General features: G+C 42.4%; 1 long non-coding RNA gene across 1 annotated transcript; it reads left to right on the forward strand.

The window, feature by feature from the left end:
* Positions 1–2,718: 2,718 nt before the first annotated feature.
* Positions 2,719–3,612, forward strand: LOC109214814. Its single transcript, XR_002066245.1, has 2 exons — positions 2,719–2,820; positions 3,262–3,612. It is a non-coding gene; the product is annotated as an uncharacterized LOC109214814 (long non-coding RNA).
* The last annotated feature ends 12,354 nt before the right edge of the window (positions 3,613–15,966 follow it).

A 15,966-nucleotide genomic window follows, 5' to 3' on the forward strand; every position in this document is an offset into this window, starting at 1 on the left:
TTAGAATTCAGAGAACTGGTTTGGCCGCGGTTCCACCGCGACCGCGGCAGAACCGCGGTGGGAAGCAGCTGCAGAAGTTCAGAGATTCCGCGAGGGTGTTTGGCCGCGGTTCTACCGCGACCGCGGCAGAACCGCGGCAGGCGCAGAAACTTCAGGGACCAAAGTGTCAATTACGGGATTTTTAGACCTAAACCCTATTTAAAATATTAGACTTCGCCCAAGAGAGGCATGTATTGAGTTTTTAGGTTTCTTAGCAAGGAAAACAATTGGGAGAAAGTACTCTAAACATCTTTCTTCTTTTCTTTTGATTTATTGATGAATTCAAGCTTAGTTTATTTTTCCATAGCCATGAGTAGCTAAATTCCTTGTCTAAGGCGTTGATGGAACCTATTGGGTGATGAACTTCTTGTTTATGTGAATACAAATTGCTAGTTTAATCTTTATTTGTTCAACTTCGTGTTCGTTGTAGTTAATTGACAGGATCCTCAATTAGCTGTGCCTATTTAGTGTGCATAACTTGGAAAAAGAGTGCATATTTAGGGTATTGTTGAAACAACACCACTCCTAGATTATTAGAGGAATCTATAATTGCGGGTTTAAAGGCGGGATTAGGAATAACGAAGCCTTGGGTGCAATCTAAATTGAATTGTGCTAAATAAAGCAAGCTAGTGTATCTCGGGAGAGTGCAATAGTAGATTACTGTGATTACTCGGGAGAGATTTGCGGTAAGATTAGCGTTCATGATTGATAGAGATGTGTGGGTAAATTTGTATGAGCATAAACAGAAGGGATTCCATCAATAGGGGAAATCATTGCCTTAGCATTTTTCTCATAATTGTTTACAACCTTATTAGTTTAGTTTACAGCTATTTAGTTACTTGCAAGCTAGTTATTAAAGAACACTCAACTGAGATTTGAATGTTTGGGAAGCTGGTTCTGAAGAATTAGTGGGTCTGAAGATAGTGGTTGATAGGTTAACTCTCTGTGGATTCGACCCTGGGCGTAATACTCGGGTTATATTTGCAACGTCCGCAGAGTCCTTTTTATAAGGCATAGTTGGGCGTGATCAGTGATTTATCCCTTGAGACAAATATGCTCACGTCAGGGAGTTGCTTCTCCATAATTTTTTAGCAAGATCATGTTGATAGCGAACAAACTTAGATGAATGTAAAAATCTTTGTATAAAAATGAGTAATTTTGATTTAAAAATTTTTCCTTTTACTGCTCATATAATGCCTATTATATAATAAAGTTCTATTTGGTTGAAAATTCACTTCCTTTGAAAATTAATAGTTCTACTATTTTGCCCTATTCTGTGTTTACAAGACTAATGGCTACTGAAAACAGAAAAAAGAATTTGAATTGTGTTAACTTTGTGTTGTACTTAAAAACTCATCATCTCTGATCATCATTATTCAACTGCCTTATTTTAAAGACAAGTACAAGAACAATCATTTGATATTTTTCTTATTTCGTATTCTTTCCTATTTCTCATTTTGTAGAAACTTTAAAGATGCTTAAGTATTCATTTGAGGAAATAGAAAGGAGCACTGACACAAATTTCCTCTTAAAATTAACAACAAATCTCCATAATGAACTTTATAGAACTTCTACTATGTAAAATTTCAATAATGAATTTTTTTATGAACTCACAAGTTCATGCGAGAAGTGTTCATTTTGGGAAAGGAACATTTGTCACCAGTTTTTATTTATTGAGACTATTCATTAATTCTTCGAAGCAAAAGCGAGCAGGTCGAGCTTCACTTTTATTTGTGATCTCTCCTCCCACCCGCCAAAAGAAGAAAATTAGAAAGATGCCAACAGTCATTTTGACAATGATCTCCTTTTCTTTTGTACTAATAATTAGTCAAGTGTATTATATTGTTGTATTTGATTGATCTAAACCTTTTTGGCCAGTTTTAAAGCTCTTTATATATTCGTCTATCAATGGCAATTTTAAAGCTCTTTAGATATCCATTGCTTAGTTTGGAATAGTTCTATGAACCATGTTCACAACTCTTCACTTCACAGAGTGTGAATGGAGCATTCACTTTCATTCAAGTGATGAAGGTTATAACATAATTCAGGCCAGGCTCTTTGTCTTTGATTAGATTGGTCACCTTTATTTTGTTATCAGTTTAATCCAATTTGTTAAAGAATAAAAATTTGTGTCAAAAGCTAATCTGGTTTATAGCTCATATGTTATACATTAAAATATTGTTGTTCTTGTATTATGCTATTATTATCATTTGAACATATGATTGGCATGGAGGTCCGTTTAGGAACATCAATGTTGGTATTATTACCTATATATTCATGCCGTGAAATAAAGTTTCATGTAGCTAGATATTGAATCAGCACATGCTATCTTTTCCTGTTCTTTGTTATTGCTCTTCACCTAACAATTTTTCATATAATTTTCTCGAAATATACTTTAAGTTTATATTTCATGTACATGTTTTATCTGAAAGTGGAAATGGTGGATTGATTTACCATCTTCGCATATTTGGTAGGGACTAATTCACTTGGCCACTTGGTTAGTGCTTGATAGTTTGGTTTGTTCTACTTTTAGTTCAATACATGAAACGCATGAGGATGATAGGATTCATGTGTATTTATAAATGGAATGTCAAAAATAGCATTCACATATATATGCTATCTTTTAACATATATAATGTACTATGAACGTGCTGGTGTGATGACTACTTTTGATTTCTTTTTTTTTTTTGTTTGCAGATTGAAACTACCAAGCAGAACTAAGAGCAAAATTTACTTTCCATGATTGCAGAAGACTAAGCTCCTCCTCCATCACTTAAATCGGTAATGGCTATGAACTACCTCTTTTAATTCGTTCGATCCCTCAACAGACCGTTCCATATATATTTATGTTTGTCTTTCTTGAAATAGCCAGTGTTGAGTGTGTCTATATTGTGTTTAGTTTTATATATTTCTTTAAATTTAAGTTATAGTTATCCACATGCTTCAATTGATTCTAACATGCCAGTAGAAAGAGTTCTTTTATAATGTATGTTGTCTTTATTTTTCTTTTTTTCCAAGCTATTTATTTAATTGTTTGTTTCAAATTAATTTTATTCAATTCAAAACCTTGACGTGTTATGTTGTAATGATGTGTTTTTTATTGATTATATTTGTGCATGTTCAATATCTTGATTATTAGAAATTTAATTTATTTAAAGGCTAAATTTTATCTCTATCATTAAATTTCCCTGATGGATGATTAGTGCATTACTTCTTTGTCAGTTTTCCTTACCCAGCTCAACCAGTTCAAGCAAGGCATTTGTAAAGACCAAGTAACAATCAAAACATAGAATTGGACAAAGATGTATGAGGGAGTTGAATCACTTATTTACATGTTCTTTTCTATGGTATCTTAGTCATGCAGTTATAATAGCTTCTACTAGCAGAAGATGTTTCAGCAACCAAGTCATAAATAAGTAGTGCCTTTTGACCGTCATTTTGTATGGTTATCTTCGTGGATGTAATTTCAATGATATTCATTGTTCCTGAATGCACATACTGAATATATATGCTTCAAGTAGTAGGTAGTCTTTTATGTTTGTTACTATTTACTAAGGATGGAACTTTTGCTTATGTGTTTGTGAAATCATGGTTTGTTCTAAGGTATGTGTTCATATTTAAGGTTTAAATAATAGATTATCTAAAGATTATAAACAATCATCAGAGTATATCAGCATTCTAAATGTTGGGCCCGTGCTATGCACAGGAAAACCTCATTTAATATATATATATATAATTATTTTTTATTGACCGGCCAAATACTTAATTTGCCTTAATTATTTGTCCAATGTAGTTGATTATTGGGAACAATGAAAAAATAACATGGAGAATAGACCAATAAATTAGGTTAGATAAGGGGAGGAGTAATTGACAAAACAACAAAGAAAAGTCCCTTCTAACCAAACAAATACTTCACCTCAAAAAAAGACATCCTTTGCCGACACTCCACGTGATGACTTTGTTATTTTTCTTCTCTCTCTCTCCTATCTTTCACATGCAGCCGCGTGATTCTTTAAGAAAAAATTATTAACAAAATATTTTATTTATTCTTCTAGAGAAAACCGTTGAGTTGGCAACATTTGCTAACTAAACATGATATATGGTCCAAGCTGGATTTGAGGATTAACGTTAATTAAGCATATATTGTTATAGACTGGGATCTTTTCTTTTGGTTTTGTATATATTTATTTATTTGTTTGTTGGGTTAAAAATGACAATATATACTTATCAATAATTCTTGAAAGCAAAGCATTACGTTGTCAAAGTTGTTTTAATCATATCGCCCACTTGTTTGATAGTAGCTGCGTTTGAATCAAACGCGTATGGCTCGAAGTGGGGAACCCTCTGTTTATCTCTGTTGAATTTCAACATATAAAGTATAAACATGCCTTTTGCCTCAAAATGAATGTCGAATATTGAATAAAAAGGACCTATATTAAAACCATTTGTCAATTTATTCAAGCTCATCTTACTTTACACAAAAGTATTCAATATTTTTTCTAAATGATAAATAACAAAATTCGTGGCTAATAAAGGGTCAACACATCTAATGTTTTCTGTGATTTACAATATCAAGTTATTAATCTTGTTTTATGTATTTTTAAAATATAGAATTTACTCTGTAATATCAATTTATTTGTAATTTACATATTAGCAATCACATAAAAAATATTATAAATCACAACTTATTTCAAGTGAAAAATTGGGACAACAAAAGAACATTTTGGAAGTAAATATTGGAGAAATTAAAGGAGAGTTTTTTGTTTCTTTCCTTTTTTTTAAAGAAAGTCTTAAATAAAAATACTTTTTTAATTGAGCTAGGGATTTGATTTGCCGCAAATCATTGCATGACAATAGCACTTCTCCTCTGGAGATTCTAGAAACAGAAAAACCAGACCTCATAAATTATAGGTGCGGGATGGAATAGTATTTTTGTGTCACTGTCTTTTTCCCAGCTTCAAAAATTATTTTAAAATGTACTTCAGACAAATAATTAGGAGTGTCATTTTTTAAATATTCAGACAAATTTATTTAGTACTCCTACTTTCATATTCTGTTGAACATGCTGTGGCTAAACGCAATCCAATATGTCAGCTGGTTCCCTATTTGATATTACACTTTAGCCCCTCCCACTAGCTGCCTCTTTCATCTGCCATGTGGCATTTGTTAGGTGTATGAAAATGATAGCAAAAGCATTGTAGTGAAAGTCAACTATGCAACTCAAGCAATCCCACTGAAAACAGTTTATTAGTATAGAGAAAGAAAAAGAAGAATGAATTATTAATCTAGATGTCGCTCGTTTAATCGTTTATATTTAAAAATCGATGAATATAATATATATATATATATAATTTATATATATAAGATAATATATTTATGTACACTAAGTGTATACGGTAAAATCGAAGGGTCAAATTTTCTGTCGTTGTGACGGCTCGTAAGCATATTTCACAGGTTCGAGGCTATGGTCAAAGTTCACCCTCGAAGCCTACCGACGCTCGACCACGGGGGCGGTGCAGACCAACAGTTATAATAAAAAAGTGGGGAGTTCCCTAGGCGCATATCTAGAGCTGACAAAGTCTAGTGAAGCTATGCTCAAATCCGAATCATGACCTCAACTAGCTGTCCCATCTCCGTATCTTTTGTAATTAATGCATTAGTATTATGTTCGGGTTTCCCTTCCTATATAAAGGGGATCCCTGTCATTTTGTATCTATCTGTTGCTCCATACAAAAATATACAAGAACATTCTCTCTGCTCTCTAACACATTCTCTTGAGTTCATTACTTCATTTATTGCTTGCACTCATTGTGTTCTATTTATTATTTGTCATTTATTGCTTATTATTGGCCATAAAGAGCCGTCATTAATCTTATTCCAACTGTTAGTCGCCCTTCGATTACCCCCGGTAGCTCTCAGCCGAGCATCCGACTCGACCTCGAAGCCCCGAATAAGCCAGCTCGAGGCCCCGACTATTAATCATTCGGTTTGGTTATCTCCCTGCTTTCAAGCTCTGATCTCGTTTCTAAGTCTTTCACACAGCATCAACTGCTTGACAACTAGCAAAAAAATAGATCACGTATTTTTAAATTCCATAATCAAATTTAATTGTTATTATCATTTTCACGGTAAACACTAAGGTAAATAATGAATTCGAATGGTTATTATCAGTGTAAAGATCCGATAACAATTTACCAAAACACACAACATAATCCCAAAAGATAAATATCAATAACGAGTTTGGTACTTAATTCAACAGCATTAATAGGTGTCATTGAAGTGTATTTCTCATGCAGCATGCACTATCTTTTGCATGGATTAAAATGGAAATATATACAATCATTTGTGTATTTTTAAGCTCAAAGATAGTGGAAATTTGCCTATATTTTAAGAATGTTACTCCTCGTTAGAAAAAAGTTGCCTTATTTGACTCTACAGTTAAATTGTTTATTTTCTAAACTAGTTGTCTACTAAGTTGTTTAATTTATTTTCCACATTAAAGCTTATAAAACACTATGTGAATTTAACGCAACAGTCAATTATATCATACTACATATGTTAAATAAATATACTTTTGGAAAAGCTATGGAGCCTCATTGAAATGATACTTAACAAGTGATGATGCTTTAGTCTCCACTTCTCATTATGTGATTTAAATCTTACAAACGTCGCAACACTAATCAAGCTTGAGACATAAAGTTCTTCTTTCTTTCTTCTTTTTTTTGTTTCTCAAACGTATCCGGTACTCGTATTGGAACCCGACTATATTTGGATTCGTACCAAATAGGGCCCCATTTGGGGGGAAGCGCTCCCTACCAAGGATTTTTTCATACCCAGGGCTCGAACCCGAAACCTCTGGTTAAGGGAGGAACAGCCCCATCCGCTGCACCACATCCTTTGGTGGTAATGTTCTTCTTTCTCTTATCGGCATAAAAGCACAGCGGGAGAGAAAAAGACACAATGGACTTGTTGAAAGTACTCATAACTAGATCAAATACCAAAAAAAATACGATTGACAAAAAATGTCTTTAATTTAAAGCAAAACCTTTCTTTCGAGCTTAATATCCAACATGTTAAAAATCAACAAGACTACTAATATAGGATTAAATGTATTTGGACGTTGTAGGTGGTAAAGTTGATATTTATGATGTTCCAATGAGTAGTGGAGTAACTCTTACGCAAGCTTAATGTCCGAATAATTGACTGAATTACCTTTACCCATACCAAAAAAAAAAAAAAGTAAAATATTGGCCAATACTCTTTGTTTTGCTCAAAAATTATATTCGTATTTTATAAGCTTAAAAACAATCGAAAATATATAGGGGTAAATCGTAATCAAATATAATAAACCCAAGAGATGATTATTGCTTCAAGAATGTTTGTAGATCTGTAAGTGCGTAGTGAAATAGACTTAGCTTAAGAGGGAAGCAATGGTTGGAAAATCAAGAAAGAGATAAGAGAGAGAGATAGAGAGAGAAATTGTATTATCCGAGAATAACCATCCCTCTATTACAATGTGGAGGTCTCCTTTATATAGTAGGAGACCTCCCTCGAAATAATAAAAAAGGTACAAAAGTTGGTGGCTTCTAATCAGTAAAAAGGTCAGGCACTAAACGACGTCACTTCTTCTTCACCAACTTGGGTCGTGCCCTCACTCAGGTCGCCCCTATTATAAGGGACGTGCCCATTTGGTGTGGGGGCGTTATGAGCCAAATTTAACCCTATACAGTTAGTCCCTCCGTTCGTTGGAGACGTACTCGATGACCGTCTTCAATGAACGGACATGCACGATTTGCTTTTTACGGAAATTTGGCCGCGCCCATAGGCGCCTCTTTCGAAGAGCGTGAGCGTGGATAATATTTATTGGGTCGTTGACATGCGACCCCCTTTTTTAAGGTGACGTCACCAGTCACATGCGTCATCATTATTTTTGGTTCCCGAGACTGTTCAGAACATGACGTGACATTTTGGCTTCCCGCGCCAGTTTCAGAATTGTGCCTCTTCGATTTTCGTGTGCCTCATTCCTATAAATAGAGGAGTGGTTCAAAGAGATTCATCTTTCGAACCTTCAGAGAGTTTCCCTTTGTTTCTTCATCTTTCTTTCTTGCAAGAGTTGTATCGCTTTCAGAGAAATACCATTTCTGAGGATCGTATCTCTCATTACTAACACTTCATTCTTATAAATCGTATCATGGTGAAACGCCGTCAAGAAAGCAACAGGACTAAGGACGGCGCTTCTTCTAGGGTTCCGCCCCCTTCCGATGGTGAAGGGGAAGAAGTGGAGAAGACCCTTGTTCCTTTAACGGTAAATAATGTTTTACCGAAGGATTTGAGTGTCCGGAAAGATTTCAATACGACATGCCCCTCTTAAACCTGGGAGCATAGCGAGTTGCTTCAGTCTCACCTGGACGCCATTAGAACTAGATACAACATTCCTGGCCATGTTGAAATGGCTCCGGCCGGGACGGACTATGCCAATGTGCATAGGCCCGGGTTCTGCACATTCTATGAGTACGCTCTTAGGATCGGATATAGCTTTCCGCTTAACCCCCTGGCGGAAGAGCTTTGCCGCTTCTATCATGTATGCCCGGCTCAGCTCACACCTTACGCCCTTTGCCGCTTCTATCATGTATGCCCGGCTCAGCTCACACCTTACGCCCTGAAGGTGTGTCGAATCCTTACCACGCTTGCGGGTGAGGCCGGGACCGTCGTTTCCGTTCACCACCTGCTACAGATGTTCAGCCCCAGTTACATGAGGGGTACCATGCTTCAATTGAGGAGCCATGGTAAGAAGAGCTTTGTGGTGAGGGCTGACGACAAAGCTAACCGCGAGTTCTGGCGTAAATTCTTTTACGTTAGGATGAGCCATCTGGTGTCCAATCCCGAAGGGTTTCCAGAGATGTGGAATGCAGGATGTAAGTATTTCTGCATGTAATTTTGCGACGCCTTGTTTTGACTGACCAATCACTCTTTGACTTTCTTTTCTTTTGTAGTGGTGGCTCGCTCACCCCGTCCAGTTGACGATATTAGGTCGTGGGTGGCGGGGTTGATACCGCATGCGGAGAGATACCGTACTTGGGCTGAGTTTCGCAGATTATACGGCCCAACTGGTAACAACCTTCCCTGTTTCTTTTCGTTTTGTTTTAGCTTGGAGACTTTTTTTACCCGATGTGCTTTTGTTTGGCAGGTCGGGGTGTTTCTACAAACACGAAGAAGGAGAAAACCGACGCTGGCCCGTCTAGGGTATAGTCCGACTCCGATGGGGGAGACATATTCGTGGGCGGCTCGCCTAGAGATAGCCCCCTTTCGACTCCTCAGCAAGGGGCTACATCGGTAGCTGCATCGGAGGTGGTGCCTGAGGCTGCTTCCGTGGAGATACCTGAGGCCGTACCAATAACGGCACCTGAGACTATTCCTGTGCCGGTATCTGAAGTCGCTCCAGCGGAGGCAGCTTCCGAAGGAGAGGAGCCGCTGGAGAGAAAGAGGCGGCAACTGATTACTGGCAAAGGAATTGCAATCGAAGGCGCGAGGCCTAGTGAGCCCCGCCAAGAGCCGAGGCCATTCGTTCTGGGAGGATGGCCCCTCAGAGAACAGCTGCCGCCGCCCGTTCGGTCCGCACCTCAAGAGGCGGGTCGTCTTCCGCTGTTACTGGAGCGGCCGTGGAGATTGAGAGGACGGGCTCTGAAGCCTCTCTTGGAGAAGCACCGGGCAGCTCGGCCCGCGTGGAGATGAGGGAGGGCAGGTCTACTCGTCGTATAGTGATCCCTGGTGGATATAATTTGTTAGAAGACAGCGAGCAGGCCGCAGCGGACATGACCTTGTTGTGTGCGGCTGCGGAGCACGAGACGCTGAGAAGTGTTAGCAACCGGGATCTGTCGAGGCGGGTAGCCGGCTCAACTTTGCAGGTAGCTTTCAGTTTTTTTTTGTTTTGTCGTAAAAAACGACTGTGGTACGTACTGACGCGTTTCTTCTCTTCTTTTCAGACCCTCATCTTGGAGGTGGAGAGGAGGTGGCGTGAACAGAAGAAGGCGGCCACCTTCACCAAAATGGCGAAGAAGTATAAAGAGGTTCGTTCCAAGCATCAGGCGTTGGCAGACATGCTTAAGCAGGACCCCCAGTTCCGGACATTCCGTGAGGGCCTTGAGGAATTAGAGGCTCTTTTGAAGAAGAGAACGGCTGAGCTGAAGGAGATTGATGAGTAGCTGATGGCTGCTTTGGCTCGAAATATCGAGCTGGAAACCCTCCTTCAGTCAAAAGAGGACTTGGAGATAAGCCGTGGGGTGGCGGCGGAGGCTGCGGAACTGCGGGCCCAGGTCACGGCCCTTACAGCTGAGCTTGATGCTAGGACAGCCGAAGTTGAGGTTCTCAGGCGAACTGCCCCACAGGATGCCGTGCATCGTGAGGCGCACGAGATGTGGGTGTATCATGATGCCAGATTGGTCGTTTTTGAGGATTTTTTGGCGGCAGGTCGAGCTTCCGAGGCGGAAGTTGAAAGGCAACGGCACTTGACCCGTGTTGCCCGTGAAGCGGCCGGTTATAGCTCCGACTCGCCTGGTAGGGAGGGCTGTAATTCTGAGGACGTCAACCGTTTGGACTCCAGCTCGCGGATTTCCAAGGCTTATCAGTCTGGAGACGGCAACGGACCGGACGGCGACCCGGCGGGTCGTGACGGGAGGGGTGGTGAAGGCTCTTAGGGCTTGTATGTATATNTCCTCTTTTTTAGACTCTCATATTGGAGATAGAGAGGGGGCGGCGAGCGCAAAGGAAGGCAGCCACCTTTAACAAGGTGGTAAAGAAATATTGGCGGTGCCGTGTCAAGCATCAGGCGCTGGCGGACCTACTCAAGTAGGACCCGAAATTTCGGGTTTTCCGTGAGGGTTTGGAGCAGTCGGAGGCCCAGCTGAAATGGAGGGTGGCCGAGTTGGAGCAGATCGACGAGCAGCTGATGACCGCCCTGGCTCGGAACATTGAGTTGGAGACTCTTCTCCAGTCTAAGGAAGAAGAGTTGGAGGTTGGCCGTGGGGTAGCGGCGGAAGCTGCTGATTTGCGGATCAAGGTTGCCGCTATAACCTCCGAACTCGACGCCAAGGCGGCTAAGATTGAAGTCCTCAAGCGGACTGTTGCACCAAGGCCTGATGAGGATGCGCATCGTGAAGCGCATGACATGTGGGTATATGCCGAGGCCAGATTGGTCGTATTCGAGGAGTTCTTAGCTGCGGGTCGAGCTACTGAGGCGGAGGTTCAAGAGCAACGGCGCATAGCCCGTATCACCCGTGAAATTTGTGGGTATAGTTCTGATTCCCCAGACCGGGCGGGCTATAACTCCGAAGACATTAACCGTCTAGAATCCGGCTCTCGGATCTCTGCGGCCTATCAGGCCGAGGACGGCGGTGGACGAGATGGCGGTCCGACGGGGGGCGGTGAACAGAATGGCGAAGCCCCTTAGGACTTGTATTCATTTTGTTTTGCTGTATTTGGAGATGTAAATGGGTCCTTTTGTAAATGTATTTTTTGGATGATAATGGAAGTTATACTTTTGCTGTTATTCTTTTCTTTTTGTACATTTTATTTTCGGCCTTAATATTGTTGATGGTCTTAGCCGTGTGCGCAACTCGACTGTCGTCAAGTTGTTTACTCACCGTAGTCGAATCTAGGTCGACCGTTGGCGGCGATGGCCTTAGCCATCATATAATTGATGGCCTTAGCCATGTAGGCGACTTCGACTGTCGTCGAGTCGTTTACTCACCGTAGTCGAATCTAGGTCGACCGTTGGCGGCGATGGCCTTAGCCATAATATAGTTGATGGCCTTAGCCATGTAGGCGACTTCGACTGTCGTCGAGTCGTTTACTCGCCGTAGTCGAATCTAGGTCGACCGTTGGCGGCGATGGCCTTAGCCATAATATAGTTGATGGCCTTAGCCATGTAGGCGACTTCGACTGTCGTCGAGTCGTTTACTCACCGTAGTCGAATCTAGGTCGACCGTTGGCGGCGATGGCCTTAGCCATAATATAATTGATGGCCTTAGCCATTTAGGCGACTTCGACTGTCGTCGAGTCGTTTACTCACCATAGTCGAATCTAGGTCGACCGTTGGCGGCGATGGCCTTAGCCATAATATAGTTGATGGCCTTAGCCATGTAGGCGACTTCGACTGTCGTCGAGTCGTTTACTTACCGCAGTCGAATCTAGGTCGACCGTTGGCGGCGATGGCCTTAGCCATAATATAATTGACGGCCTTAGCCATGTAGGCGACTTCGACTGTCGTCGAGTCGTTTACTCGCCGTAGTTGAATCTAGGTCGACCGTTGGCGGCGATGGCCTTAGCCATAATATAATTGATGGCCTTAGCCATGTAGGCGACTTCGACTGTCATCGAGTCGTTTACTCACCGTAGTCGAATCTAGGTCGACCGTTGGCGGCGATGGCCTTAGCCATAATATAGTTGATGGCCTTAGCCATGTAGGCGACTTCGACTGTCGTCGAGTCGTTTACTCACCGTAGTCGAATCTAGGTCGACCGTTGGCGGCGATGGCCTTAGCCATAATATAATTGATGGCCTTAGCCATGTAGGCAACTTCGACTGTCGTCGAGTTATTTGCCGTCATAGTCGAGCTGGGTCGACTTATCAGCGTCGATGGCCTTAGCCATTATATCGTTGATGGCCTTAGCCATAACGTTGTTGGAGATGGCCGTGGCCTTTTACGCGTTGAGATGGCCGTAGCCGTTCATACATTGGAGATGGCCGTAGCCTTTCATACATTGGAGATGGCCGTAGCCTTTCATACATTGGAGATGGCCGTAGCCTTTCATACATTGGAGATGGCCGTAGCCTTTCATACATTGGAGATGGCCGTAGCCTTTCATATATTGGAGATGGCCGTAGCCTTTCATACATTGGAGATGGCCGTAGCCTTTCATGCATTGGAGATGGCCGTAGCCTTCATACATTGGAGATCAAGCTAGTCCAGTCCCTTTATCATGTCGGCCTGGAGGCCGTAAGGAGAGGTTGATATGATAAACTTGTTTCGCAAATATCTCCAAGTGTCCCCTCCGCCGCCTCGTTAAAAACCTCCCCGAGAAAACCCAATTGGGACAAAACTCGGGTAAGGGAAAAAGAGTACGACTCGGGAGACGCCTTTCAGAAGTGGAAATACTTGAGGTGAGTAACGTTCCGATTGTTTTGGAGCGTTTTCCCTTCCATTGTTTCCAACTGGAATGCGCCTTTCCTGTAAATTTCCTTGTTGATACTGTTAGTGTATTTACTTTGGGACTACAGAACGGATTTTCCGGGAGATCCCCTTGCATGTTACTTTTGGACTATGGGTACGGTATGCCGGGTAGATTCCCCCTGTACTGGATATTTATTTAGGGACTACGCGTTCGGTACTTCCGGGAGTATCCCCCGTGCACATTTATGATTTGGACTACGGGACGGTATCCCGGGAGATCCGTCTACACATTTACGTTTGGGACTACGGGACGTTATCCTGAGATATCCCGTGTTGCTTTTTTCTCTGTGTATTGAGTTATTTCTTTCTGTTGATTTTCATCTTTATTGACTTGTTAGTAGTTTCAACTATACTGTCATATTTCTTATAGTTTTTACCTTGTTATATATATATAACCAGTAGGGCCCTGACCTTCCTCGTCACTACTCGACCGAGGTTAGGCTTGGCACTTACTGGGTAGCGCTGTGGTGTACTCATGCCCTTTCCTGCACATGTTTTTCGTGTGTAGATCCAGGTTCTTCTGCTCAGCCATACAATCCGTGAGGCGAGGCGATTCAGAGACTTCAAGGTATATCTTCCGTGTTCGCAGACCTAGAAGTCCCTCTCTACTCTCCCTTCAGTTATAGGCTTTTTCCCTGTATTTTCCTTGTTATTAGACTTCTGGAGTTATAAACCTTATGTATTTTCTTTAGCTTGTGATTCATGAGATTCCGGGTATTGGGAGTGTTTTTGTTCAGTTTGAGAGAGTGTTATTGTATATGCCGAGTGGCATTATAACTTTCTTTATTATATTACCCGTAAATTGCTTGTTTCGTATCTTTAATTCTTTTTCCGCTAATTGTTAGGCTTACCTAGTCATAGAGACTAGGTGCCGTCACGACAGTTCATGGAGGGAGAACTTGGGTCGTGACAAGTTAGTATCAGAGCTCTGTGTTCATAGTAGTCATGAATCACAAGCCGGTTTATTAGAGTCTCGTGGATCGGTACGGAGACGCCTGTACTTATCTTCGAGAGGCTATGTAACTGTTAGGAAAATTCCACTTCATTTGATTCCTTGTAGTGCAAGATGATTGATATCAAAATTCTAAACCTTTGTCTTCTATTCTCTCATAGATGGTGAGGAAACGTGCTACCGAAGATGATCAGATACCCGCGCCCCCTGCTAGAGCCGCCAGAGGTCGGGGCCGGGGTAGAGGCTGAGGACGCGCACGTGGTGCAGCCAGAGCACCCGCACGAGCTGCTACAAAGGATCCACCAACAACTCCAACCAGAGCCCAGGCGCCTGATACGCCTATTGCTACTACTACTCCAGTTCTACAAGAGACCCTTGCACAGTTCATGAGCATGTACACCACTCTAGCTCAGGCAGGGTTGATTCCCCTTGCTGCAGCTACGTGTCAGACCGGGGGAGGAGCACAGACTCCCGTCGCTCGCACTCCAGAGCAACGGGTCCAAGTTGATCAGATCCCAGCGGTTATACCTGTACCGCCTGTAGCCCCAGTTCAGCCCGAGGATAGGGCAATAGCTTCAGAGGAGGAGCGGCGGAGACTTGAGAGGTTCAAGAAGTACCATCCTCCTATATTTAGTGGTCTAGCATCAGAGGATGCTCAAGGATTTCTAGAGCAGTGCCACCGTATCCTCCGCACTATGGGTATATCAGGGTCGAGTGGGATCTCTTTCACTACCTTCCAGCTTCGAGGAGCAGCCTATCAGTGGTGGTGTACTTTTGAGTTGGACAGTCTGGCTGAGGCAGCTTCTCTTACATGGACTCAGTTTTCAGATATGTTTTTGAGGGAGTACGTCCCTGAGAGCCTCAAGGTCACATGGCGCGTGGAGTTTGAGCATTTGCGCCTTGGTTCTATGACTATTTGGGAGTATGCTATCCGTTTTAGTGACTTGGCTAGGCATGCACCGGCCTTGGTTTCTAGGATTCGCGAGAGAGTTCACCGGTTTATTGAGGGGCTTATTCCCAGCATCAGATCGAGCATGGCCCGGGAGTTGGAGATTGATATTGCTTATCAGCAGGTGGTGAGCATTGCTAGGAGAGTAGAGGGCACGCATGCTTGGGATAGAGAGGAGAGAGAGGCTAAGAGGTCTCGAGAGTCGGGCCATTATTCTAGTGCCCGTGCCCCCGCTGCGGTTCGTCATGGGGTTATATGAGTCGCCCCGTTCATTCAGCTCTTCCAGCAGCCAATGGTATTCCAGCTCCTCCCAGACCTCAGGAGCCTTATTATGCATCTCCAGTATCTAGTGGGCCTCCTGCACGGGGTGCTTTCAGTGGCCAGTCCAGCAGACTTGGCCTGAGCCAATCACAGCCGCCACGTCCTCCCAGAGCATGTTTTGAGTGTGGCGACACCTACCATATGGTGAGGGATTTCGCTAGACTTAGGAGGGGTGCACCTCCACAGACTTCCCAGCCACAGCGTGCTTCGCAGAGTTTCCAGGCTATGATCACAGCACCAGTTGCTACCCCACCTGCTCAGCCAGCTAGAGGTGGAGGTTGAGGAGGTAGAGGTCGCCCTAGAAATGGAGGCCAGGCCAGATACTATGCCCTTCCTACCCGTATTGAGGCTGTTACCTCCGATTCTGTCATCACAGGTATTGTTCCAATCTGTCATAGAGATGCATCGGTTCTATTCGATCTAGACTCCACTTATTCTTATGTGTCCTCTTATTTTGCCCCGCATTTGGGCGTATCT

This window comes from Nicotiana attenuata, unplaced genomic scaffold (genome assembly GCF_001879085.1).
Source record: "Nicotiana attenuata strain UT unplaced genomic scaffold, NIATTr2, whole genome shotgun sequence".
NCBI lineage: Eukaryota > Viridiplantae > Streptophyta > Magnoliopsida > Solanales > Solanaceae > Nicotiana > Nicotiana attenuata.